This window comes from Chelonia mydas, chromosome 5, assembly GCF_015237465.2.
Source record: "Chelonia mydas isolate rCheMyd1 chromosome 5, rCheMyd1.pri.v2, whole genome shotgun sequence".
Taxonomy (NCBI): domain Eukaryota; kingdom Metazoa; phylum Chordata; order Testudines; family Cheloniidae; genus Chelonia; species Chelonia mydas.
Window position 1 is genome coordinate 11,263,654 of NC_051245.2, and position 12,370 is coordinate 11,276,023.

The window sequence follows — 12,370 nt, forward strand, 5'->3', positions numbered from 1 at the left end:
CCCAAGTAAATAGTCATGTCTGATACCATGCTCTAAAAGTGGCTAAACATAGACTCTGGCCAGCTGGCTGACGTGTTTTACAGAGCCAACGGCTCCCTATGAGAAAGCCCTGCTATCAACTACTAAAGTTGGCTCCAGATAAGGTTTAATTTTAACCACCAACTAATAACAATTGTTCTTCAGCATATCTATATACATACATACTAATTGGGCTGCTGTAACAAACACATACTATCAAATTATTTATGCCACAAATAGAACAAGCCAGATGCATATTTCCTCTAGTTATCCCATTTACTCAGTGTTCCCTGAAACTTGTTAATAATCAAGTCCTATTCCTTCCTCTCATCCCATATGCCCCATTACTAACGAATAATGAGGCTTTAATATCTTAATTAATAACTTCCGGTAAGTAATTTATCATAACATTAAACTGCATAAAAGGCTAATTTAGCTGCTCAGTGGAATTCCACGCTGACAGCTGCCTACCTGTTTGTATGAGAGATACTCAAGTTCTTAAGAAATTGCTAATTTGTTGAAACATCTTCCTTTAAACATAATTTTTTTATAATGCTTTGGTCATAAATAGAGCTGAATTAGCTTGGAAGAAAGCAACTGCTGAGCAAATTAGCTTTTATAAAATATAAAGGCCATAGAGTCTTTCACCTATAGGTCAGTGGTTTAGATTCAGCTCAAACTAGTAGGAACTTAAAGCTGTCAGCACCTGAGAGGTCTTTCGGTCTTCTATTTAAAATGAGTTCTGGTTGTGACTGGGTTTAAGTCAGAATCTTGCTTCTGAAAGGGCATTTAGCTTTATTAAATCACTTCTTTTCACCTCTCATATTTTCCTTAAATTCTTCAGTCTACAGTTGTACCAATCTGCTCAGGAAGAATACTATATTATACTATACAAAAAATACCGGGGGGTTAGAAGGGACATGAGGAGTTCTGGTTTAGGTTTTAAGGCAACCTCCAAATATTTGGGGCTAAGAAGTAGAACTGGATGGGAATATTTGACAATATTTGATTTATCATGAGAGAGAAAGTGTGCAAGAGAAAAATGAGACCTGAAATTTTTCATGACAATACAATCGATTCAGAGCAAGGATTTGAAACCAGGTATCCTGCAGCTGAGCGCTCTCGTCTAACCGGCGTGCTATTGGCTATTCTGGGCTGGATGTTACCGTGTTTTCATGAAAATGTTCAAAATTTCTTATTTGCCTTCCAGTGTGGAACAAAACCAAATGTGGAGACATTTTTCACAATATGGAATTCTTACTTGCTGCCCAGTCCTATTAAGAAGGAAAACACTCTCTTTGGGCTGCTTATCCTATTACTACTTACTGTGGGGTTCTAACACCTTCCTCTGAAGTATCTGGTACAGGTCACTCTCAGAAATGGGATACTGAGATGGGCCACTGGTCTGCTCCGGTATACCACCTCACATACTCTTAAGAACATTCTCTATTTCTTTAGAGCAAGAATGAGGAAAAACTCCATTTGCTTCCTAAGAATTTCTTCTTTGTTTGACAGAAGTGCACCTGCATTCTCCTATCAGCGGCAGCCACTGTGAGGCATTAGGAAAAGGAACTGGAAAATGATGACTACTGTGGGAATTACAGAGAACAGTTTCCCACCTCAAATGCATACTGGCCCCATCCATCTCCCACTGAAGACTTTCCATTGACTTCAGTGCAAATTGGATCAGACCTTTATTGGCTGCTATACAAAAGTTAAAATCTATGCATGAAATGTTCCCTGATAACACATCCAATTAAGTCCCCTCCTCATTAGCCAGGGCTACCAAATATTTTCAATAGTGTGACTGCTGGGCCCATTTGCAAACTTTGATTCATAAGGTTAGGGGATTACAGGGAAAAGTTTAAAAAGCACTTAAGCCACTTAGGTGTCCCAGTGATTTTCAGGACTTCAGGTACCTAAATACAAATTGGGACAACTACCTTTAAACACATGTACGTGACAGTTGAGCTCCTCGATGATGTACATTTGAGAGAAAGGATTCCAGCTGATGTCACATAGTTTTTCCCATAGGATTTAATAATTATGGTAAACAGCGAGCAAAATATCTCTATTGCATTTTCTTCTCATTTGAGTCTAAAAGACAGCTTGCTAAGGCACAAATCTGTTTTTTAATTAAAAAGTCATGCCAGTGTCCCATCCTGTTATATCCGTCCATCTAAATGGATGCATGTTCCGGAAGTTAATCCCAGATCTTCAAAGGTATGTAGGTGCCTAACTCCCATTTGTTTCAATGGGAGTTAGGTGCTAAAGGTCTTTGAGGATAAGGAGCCTTTACAACTTTCATCTCAAAATAACTGAGTGTATAGAAACAAGAGTGGACATAATTCAGCAGCAAGTGCCCTAGACCAGACTCATAGCACAGTTTATCTAACACAAAGGATATCTACCACTATTTCAATAGCTACTAGAACACCTACTAATTGTCTTGTTTCGCTCGTTATCCTCTGCTCAATGGATATCTTAAAACCACAAGAATAACTACACCAGACAGACCAATGGCCCATCTAATCTGAGGTCTTCTCTTCTGCAGTAGATTCTTCAGAGGATGATGAAAACAAAGAAAGAAGAAGTGGGACCGCTAAACACTGAGGATGGAGTGGAGGTCAAGGATAATCTAGGCATGGCCCAATATCTAAAGAAATACTTTGCCTCAGTCTTTAATAAGACTAAAGAGGATCTTAGGGATAATGGTAGCATGACAAATGGGAATGAGGATATGGAGGTAGACATCACCATATTTGAGGTAGAAGCGAAACTCAAACAGCTTAATGGGACTAAATCGGGGGGCCCAGATAATCTTCATCCAAAAATATTAAAGGAATTGGCACAAGAAATTGCAAGAACATTAGCAAGAATTTTTAATGAATCTGTAAACTCAGGGGTTGTACCATATGCTAACATAGTTCCTAATTTTAAAAAGGGAAAAAACGTGATCCGGGTAATTATAGGCCTCTTAGTTTGACATCTGTAGTATGCAAGGTCTTGGAAAAAATTTTGAAGGAGAAGGTAGTTAAGGACATTGAAGTCAATGGTAAATGGGACAAAATACAACATGGTTTTACAAAAGATAGATTGTGCCAAACCAGCCTGATCTCCTTCTTTGAGAAAGTAACAGATTTTTTAGACAAAGGAAACGCAGTGGATCTAATTTACCTAGATTTTAGTAAGACATTCGATACCGTGCCACATGGGGAATTATTAGTTAAATTGGATAAAATGGGGATCAATAGGAAAATTGAAAGGTGGATAAGGAATTGGTTAAAGGGGAGACTACAACGGGTCCTACTGAAAGGTGAACTGTCAGGCTGGAGGGAGGTTACCAGTGGAGTTCCTCAAGGATCGGTTTTGGGACCAATCTTATTTAATCTTTTTATTACTGACTTTGGCACAAAAAGTGGGAGTGTGCTAATAAAGTTTGCGGATGATACAAAGCTGGGAGATATTGCCAATTTAGAGAAGGACAGGGATACCCTACAGGAGGATCTGGATGACCTTGTAAACTGGAGTAATAGTAATAGGATGAAATTTAATAGTGAGAAGTGTAAGGTCATGCATTTAGGGATTAATAACAAGAATTTTAGTTATAAGCTAGGGATGCATCAATTAGAAGTAACGGAGGAGGAAAAGGACCTTGGAGTATTGGTTGATCATAGGATGACTATGAGCCGCCAATGTAATATGGCCGTGAAAAAAGCTAATGCGGTCTTGGGATGCATCAGGAGAGGTATTTCCAGTAGGGATAAGGAGGTTTTAGTACCGTTATACAAGGCACTGGTGAGACCTCACCTGGAATACTGTGTGCAGTTCTGGTCTCCCATGTTTAAGAAGGATGAATTCAAACTGGAACAGGTACAGAGAAGGGCTACTAGGATGATCCGAGGAATGGAAAACTTGTCTTATGAAAGGAGACTCAGGGAGCTTGGCTTGTTTAGCCTAACTAAAAGAAGGTTGAGGGGAGATATGATTGCTCTCTATAAATATATCAGAGGGATAAATACCAGAGAGGGAGAGGAATTATTTAAGCTCAGTACCAATGTGGACACAAGAACAAATGGATATAAACTGGCCAACAGGAAATTTAGACTAGAAATTAGACGAAGGTTTCTAACCATTAGAGGAGTGAAGTTTTGGAATAGCCTTCCAAAGGAAGCAGTGGGGGCAAAAGATCTATCTGGCTTTAAGATTAAACTCGATAAGTTTATGGAGGAGATGGTAAGATGGGATAACATGGTTTTGGTAATTAAATATTCATGGTAAATAGGCCCAATGGCCTGTGATGGGCTATTAGATGGGGTGAGATCTGAGTTACCCAGGAAAGAATTTTCTGTAGTACCTGGCTGATTAATCTTGCCCAAATGCTCAGGGTTTAGCTGATCGCCATATTTGGGGTCGGGAAGGAATTTTCCTCCAGGGCAGATTGGAAGAGGCCCTGGAGGTTTTTTGCCTTCCTCTGTAGCATGGGGCACGGGTCACTTGCTGGAGGATTCTCTGCTCCTTGAAGTCTTTAAACTACGATTTGAGGACTTCAATAGCACAGATATAGGTGTGAGGTTTTTTTTGTAGGAGTGGTGGTGAAATTCTGTGGCCTTGCGTTGTGCAGGAGGTCAGACTAGATGATCATAATGGTCCCTTCTGACCTAAATATCTATGAATCTATGAAAAATCCTTATATTGAATCTGGCTATTTGCTTAAAAATGTAATGGAGGGAACAATCAAAAAATTTTTTGATCCCACCTGGTGCACAGTTTGTCTTGATGAATGTGGGTTGATGGTCCTGATATATATCATCCTAGATAGTGTAACTACACATCATGGGTAGTCTCTTTAGTGTTAGTACCACAGAAAAAATCCTACTCCTACATGCAAATCTGGAGTTGCACACAGGACACACAAAGACCTGGAGGTAGGTTTTACAGCCTAACTGGGCCCGAACTACTACTACAGACTACAGAAAGAAGCAGCTGCTGTGAGCTCACTTCTCTACCATTCAGGGCTTTGGGCCAGTGGATCCATCCATACTGCTCACACAGCTGCAATACGCCGTGCAGATCACACAGGTATTTAGAACCCCACTGCACAAGTTCTTGGACTTTTCTCACTCCTGTGTGACATAGCTATGGTGATCTAAATTTTAAGTGTAGACCAGGCAGGAATGAAGGGCCAGGTCCATTCTTATGTTTTCTGAACTGCTTAATTCATGCAGAATCTGTTTAATTTTCTTCTGCTTTCTACTGCTACTGGCAACTGTTATACGTTAAGCTGCTTCGTTTTGCCAGTTTATTATTGTTATTACATTTTGGTCAAGAGATGCTACAAATGCAAGGGATACAGGGTCCTCTAGTTTTGTGGAGTGCAGTCCTCACACTTCCAAAACTGCTGATCATACAAAACGTCACCAAAAATCTGAAGTCTGCAGAGTCTCTCGTGACAACCATTAAAAAATAACTTGTTTCTGGAGTAGCAGAGGTGGGGGAAAAACTTAAAATATTTTTTTTTCAGTCTGATTGAAAACAGGCTTTACAGTTCTCCAGGGATCCAACTTTATATGCAGTCATATAGGTTGATCTTTAAAAAAAAAAGGGGGTGGGGGAAGCCGTTTCCTTTCTTATGGAGTAAGTTTCTGACTTCTCTGTAAGTTTTGACAGGCAACCATCTCTATTCAATGGGGCTTGTCATCACTGAACTTCTAATATACAACCCCCCCCCCCCACACACCCTCCCCTCCAAATTAGCTTGAAACACATCTCTCTGTTTTGACTGCAGGCAGATTGATTCCCCTAAGCTTGAAAAGGCTGCGTTTTACTTCCTGGCACCACCAGACAGGTTGCAAATCATAACCACAGTAATTAGCAACCAAGTTTCTGGATTTTAAGCATGCCAGGGGAAGGAGGGGTCAAGCATGGAGGGGGGGAAGGGTAAAGAGGCAGGGAGGAATGTGAGCAGCACCACCATATGCTGCTGAATGAATGTTAGACCTAAGGCCACTGCAGTGTACCAGACTGTTTACTGCACTGCAACAAAGCAGGGCTTTTATTTTAATTCTTTCAGGAAGTTGGAAATGCAACAGGTTTTTGAGGGCCCTGAACTGAATCCTCTCCAGTGTGGCTGTCTCCCTCGGTAAAGTCCATTTAGATTGGATCCATTCCATAAAATGAACTGAGGAAAATACTTCTTTGTTTCCACTGGGCTTTTGGCGTGATGGGCATGCAAACTGCCTAATTCAGTTTCTGTGATGAGGACTAGGAACTCATCATCCATCTTGGGGTGTTTTGTGTTATTGATATTGGGGGTTCAGATTGTACTGGAAGAGGCTAGCTTGTCTGTGGTAATTAACATGCTCATACAATGCTTGCCATCCTCCACAGAATAAAGAGTGCTTTGTTCAAGAGAGCTCCCCCCCGACCACCCTCCCTCTACCCCGCCTGTCACACAGGCCCAAGGAAGCTTCTTTATGTCTTATTGTCATTTACCTCTCTGCTCGGAGCCCGAGATTTGTGTACACTTCCCTCCAATCAGCCCACGCAGCAAATGCTACAGGCATTCTCCTGTACAGTGATTTTAGGAGAACCACAGTGGCAAATTTACACTGGCTTTTTGTTTTAATTTCCCTGGTCTCCAATTCCTGTTTTAATGAAATAATCGTAAATGCATTGGAAGCCGAAAGCGTAGAAGAAAAATGCTTTTTTGGAGTGCGAAGGTAGTCGAAAATTAGACGGAGCTTTGAGGTTTGGGATGAGAAAGTATTGTTCCCTGGAACAAAGCACTCTTTATTTTAAAGGGAGGAGTGCTGGAAGTTTACTGAGGGACTCTAAGAGCAATCAGTGTCTATTTACACTTGAGACCTGCATCAAGCCTGCAGAGCTTGTGAGCTGAACCATAGACCAGAGATCACTTATGTAAATTCCCCTCCCAGCTGTTCACAGAGAATATCAATGACTAATAAAAGAACCATTTCCCTTCACCCTCCCCTCCAAAAAATTCTGGGCCTCTTTTCAGGAGGATTTTTAACCCCTCCTCAAAGGTAGTGCTTTGTCTGCTAGGGAAGACAGAAAGCAGACTCTTAAAGGCCCACTTGCATGTTTACAGAGTCGCTTCAGATATCCCTGAAAGATCGTTATTGCCATATTTCACTGCGTTTCATATCTCCGTGACCTAGAAACTTAGATATTCACCTCTGACCCGGGCACGATCGTAGGCATGGACAGCATTCCTGTGCTAGTGAGGCTGGAAGAATTATGAGGGCAGGCAGGGAGCAGAAAAGGGGGGTGTCCCCACCACGATTTAGGCTTTGTAAGCTCCTTATGATGAGAAGAATTCACAATGAAAGATGTTTTATTACTGGGATTTAAATCTTCCTGACATCCCAGCCTGTGCAGCGGTAGAACGGGATTCCTCAAGGGAGTAGATATAGCAGGATGTGTCCCCTTGAGAGCAAAGTGGTGGCATGGAAAATCAATGGTTAACACTAGATCACTTAATTTACACTCCAGACAAGGGATAGGGGCTGGATCAGGAGGACTGGTCAAAAGGCAGAATTGCACCAGTTTGACTAATTTGGTGCCTGTGGCAGGGTACTGCAGGTGAAGCGCTAGTCAGCTCCTGCCACTGCAGCCCCAAGCAGGGGAAATGGGTTGGGGCTGGGCCACTAGCTAGGACTGTCCTGGAAACTGGCCACACCTGCCAGCCTCATTAACAGGGGCTGAAAGCTTGGGAGGACGTGAGCCCAAGGGGTGTGGAGACTAGGAGGGGAAAGAAGGCTCAGAAGGAGCTAGGAGGTTGCCGCTAAGACCTGTGCTAGGCCAAAACCTGTAAATAATCTGTAAATAGTTTGAGTTTGGTGGTGGGGACCGGACACAGGAATAAAGAGCACGGGTGTTGTACCAGCTTGAAGTGGTCCTGACTCATTGAGGAATGGGGCCAAGAGGCTGAACCTAGTGGGGCTCAGGGAGCACCCCATTACACGGCCACATCACACCTTTTACATTAAACTGGTGTGGTATAGACCAGATGTAAACGTGTGAGATGTAACCTGTTCCAAAAGACACTGGACAGGCTGGTGTAAACTGAAATAAGAGTTACTTCAGTTTAGATTAACCCTGTTTGTTACCAATTTAAGTTAAACCAAAATAAATTTGGGTTGAGCTGAAAGGCGTGTGTCCACACAGCAGCTTAACTAAACCACCTCACATTTGTATGTCGCCAACCCCTAAAACACATAGAATGATGCGTGGAAGGGGTAACGTTTTACAGTGATTTGAATGTTGCTTTCTTCCCACCTCAAGCCCCTTCAAATCAACTGAACAACCAGAAAGTCTGGGGATGACTATTAAAAAGCATTTCCCTCTGACAGAGGCCTTAGAGAAGGAGTAGAATGAAAATTGTCCCTCGAACCCACATAGACAGACACAAAAAGAGGCAGGAGAATAACAAAGTCTCTCCTTTTCTTAGAACAGAGAAGCATGTGGTGTTATGGGTCTAAACTATTAAATACATCGTTGTTACAAAGTGCAGAAATCTTCCTACTTTATTAATTAACCATAGTGAATTCTTAAGTTTTCACTTGCAGTTACTTTATGAACTTGAGCTAAATAGTCTCTGTAGTATTTCAGTGATGTATGTAACCCCTCTAAGGGTGTAAGGTAAAGGATGGTTTCATTGTTAAAATGCAGGAGTGGGATTCAAGAGATCTGTCTTATCTTGGGCAAGTCACTTCTCTGTGACCCAATTTCCCAACCTATTGAATGAGGATAATATTTTTATGCCTGGTGTTATGAGACTTAGCTTATTTATCAACAGTCAGTATTGTTTAGTGGTTAGCTCAGTGGACCAGGAGACTTGGGTTCTCTTCCCAGCTCTGCCAATGACCTGCTGTGTGACCTTGGGCAAGTCACTTCACTTCTGTTTCCCCTCCCACCCTTATCTATTTGGATAGTTGCTGCCTGAAGAGCTTGTCCTCTCTCAGTATGTGCAGTGCCTACATAATAGGCCCCAAAATTTCATAGATGCCAAGGCCAGAAGGGACCATTGTGATCATCTAGTGTGATCTCCTGCATAACACAGGCCATAGACCTTCCCCAAAACAATTGCTAGAGCAGATCTTTCTGAAAAACATCCAATCTTGATTTAAAAATGGTCAGTGATGGAGAATCCACAACGACCCTTAGTAGATTATTCCAATGGTTAATTACCCTCACTGTTAAAAATTGACATCTTATCCCTAATTTGATTGGGGCCTGTCGGTATTACAGTAATACAAATGATAATGATTAATGTTGACATTTTGAATTCCTTGCATTTAAGGCTCTATGTAAGTACGGCACATTATATTTTATTATTATCCAGTTTTATGGGGAAACTGAAGTTATAACTGTTCTAATTCTTTATTATAACAGAAGGGTAAATATGTTCTGGTGCTGCCCTGTGCTGACTGGCTGTTTTCTCCAACCCTTTCCCTCCCCCTCCGTCACAGTCTTTTAACCTCAGCTTCACTCTACATTGACCCTTCTTACTCTTGTCTTCCCTGCCCTGTCCCCCTCAACCCCCTTCCCTTACCTTTTCGTTTAGCTGACCCCCCTCCTAAGTATCCCCCTCACCAAAACAAAATACAAATCATGAAATTAACATGACATTTATTATCACTGTATTGTTCCTTCTGCATGTGTGTTTTAACCCCACACTCAGCTCTGTTCGTCTTGTTTATTTAGATTGTAAACTCATTGGGCAAGGTCCATCTATTACTCTGTGTTTGTACAGTGCCTAGCACAATGGGGCCCTATTCTTGGTTGGCCCTGAGGCACTACTGTAATAAACATGATTAATAATAAGATGCATGTTCCAATGGAAATGAGCCAGATGGTGCTACATATTCCAGTGTGATTATTTGGAGTACATTCCTTACTGTTGGTCAGAAGTTCCTAGATTAATGTGGCTTAGGTGTTGCTCTTCTAAGTAGAGTAGATGATGCTGGGTGACAAAGATGGCTGTTAGTTCCAATGTAATGTGTTTAAATAAGTGGACAAAACGCAATAGTTCTTGATTGATTAGGACTGAGGTTAGTCCAATAGTGTCAGTGAAATATGTTTGATACATTTTCCATTTAAATTAAAGGCGTTCTAAAACTGGTACAGAGTATACTGAACAAGGCACTTTATTCCATCTATTTGTTTGTCTGTACTCTAACGTGTTAAGAGTGAAATGTCAACCTGTGAGTTATATACTTTGCACATCACTCTGTAAAATGTATTTTCAGGTAGATTTATACTGTCCTGATAGATTGACAAGGAAGTCTTGGTGGCATGCCATATACATTTTCACTGTGCTCAGTGGTCCTTATCCCAAGCCTATTGTAATCAATGGGATTCTTTCTATTCACGGGTTTCGGCGCAGGTCCTAAAAGAAATAAATACATTGAAAGGGTGACAGCTATTAACTGGATAGAAGGAGGCAACTCTATGCATGGGATGGTTGGGGTATAAATGCATAAGTAGAACAGAATATGAAAATATACGTGTGTTTCTTAAGTTGTACAATAATAAGAAAATAGCAACTGAGAGTAGGGTCTTTTGAACTGATTTCAAAAGTTGCCACAGTCTGGAGAAGTGACACACTAGCTATAAATGGGCCAAGTCCTGAGAGGTGCTTAGCACTTACAACTACTTTTATTGAACTCAGTTACTTCACCAACTTTTATTTAAAAGCCTTGTGATGACTATAACACCACTGGAACCTGATGGCATGATATATGGAATCACAGCCCTCTTTAAACACGATACATATATTAAAGACAAACAGTCTTCTGCACAGCATGAGCTCCAGTTTTCTCTCGTTTACCAGGGACCACATCCTGTCTGGGACTCTAGACCGGTTGCAGAGTCTAGTGGCTGGATAACATACTGAATGTCAATATGTAATTACACCCAGCACTTCACTGTCTTCTTCCTGGACACCTGTGACAAGCTCCTGGTGGTTGATCTGGCAGCAAAAGGGTCTCTGGCTCGGTTTGGCACCACGAGGCACCTGCCTCCTTCCTGCCACCTCCTCTGAGAAGGGTCTGCCTGAGAGACATCACTACTTTCTGTTCATGCAAGCTGCTTGGCTCAGCAGGGCAGCTACAATAAGAGGAACAGTCTCTAGCAACCTGGGAGCCTCTACTATCAGGAATGACAAAGGGAGGTGGGATTCAAGTTGAGGGAGGGGCTGATTCAGTGTGTACAAAAGCTGGCTTTCTCAAATTGGCTGAGTGAGGACAGATGGTGGTTGAAGAGTAAGAGAGGATGGGGGATCAGGAGCGGGCGGGTGGGGTGAACAGTAGAAGCGGAGACCTGAATGATGAAAACAGATTGAAAGAATAGTGCTGGTGGGAGCCAAAAGGGCAGTTTGCCCTGAAAGAGGATTTTAATGAGTGAGAGGTTGAAGACTGCTGTGGAATGTTGTAGCTCTTACTTGTTTAATGCCTACCATTAGAATTTAAACTCTTCACGCAGGGGCTGTGTTTATTAATATGTCCGGAGAGTGTCTAGCATATTTTGGCATGACTGCTATATACAGAATTATAATCATATATATATATATATATATATATAATAATCATATATATATATATATATATTTTAAAGTATATTTACTAGAGCTGGTTGGAAACCAAAATTTGTGTGCCGTTGGAAATCCTAACTTTTAGAAAGTAAAAAAAACCTCCTACATGAAACGATAGCTAAGATTTCTAAACTTCCTGCAGAAAGAAAATCCCCAAAAGTGTCTCTTTGGGACTACCAAATTGTTTAGTTTCCAGTAAGATAAAAATGCGTCACTTGGACTTTAGTATACTATTAAAATATTTAATACAATCGATATCAATATGAAAAATAAAGTCAACATGAAATCAATCTGAATGACGAAGTGGAAAAAAATGGTTTACTGGATTGAAAGGAATCGTTACGACATTGTTGAAACGAGACAGTTGAAACGATTTATTTTGACTTTTTTCCCATCTAGAATTTTGTCAAAATGGACAGGTTCCCATGAAATGTTGAGACTTCCACAAAACTGCATTTTCTGATGGGAAACTGGTTCACTGACATTCTTCTACCAGTTCTATTATTTACTGAGGTTTAAAGAATCACAGGGCCGATACGTGTTCACGACAAAGGGTTAAAACCTGAGAACTGCTGAACATCTGCAGCTCCCCTGGACCAAATCCTGAGGACTTAACTCACTGCCCTACTTCACAGAGGTATTACGAGGCTAACTCCGTTTTAAAAATTAGGAGGTACTCGGGCACTGGTGGTGGTGCTTGAATGCCGTGGTTAGGAGGGTCAGATAAGTCCCTGA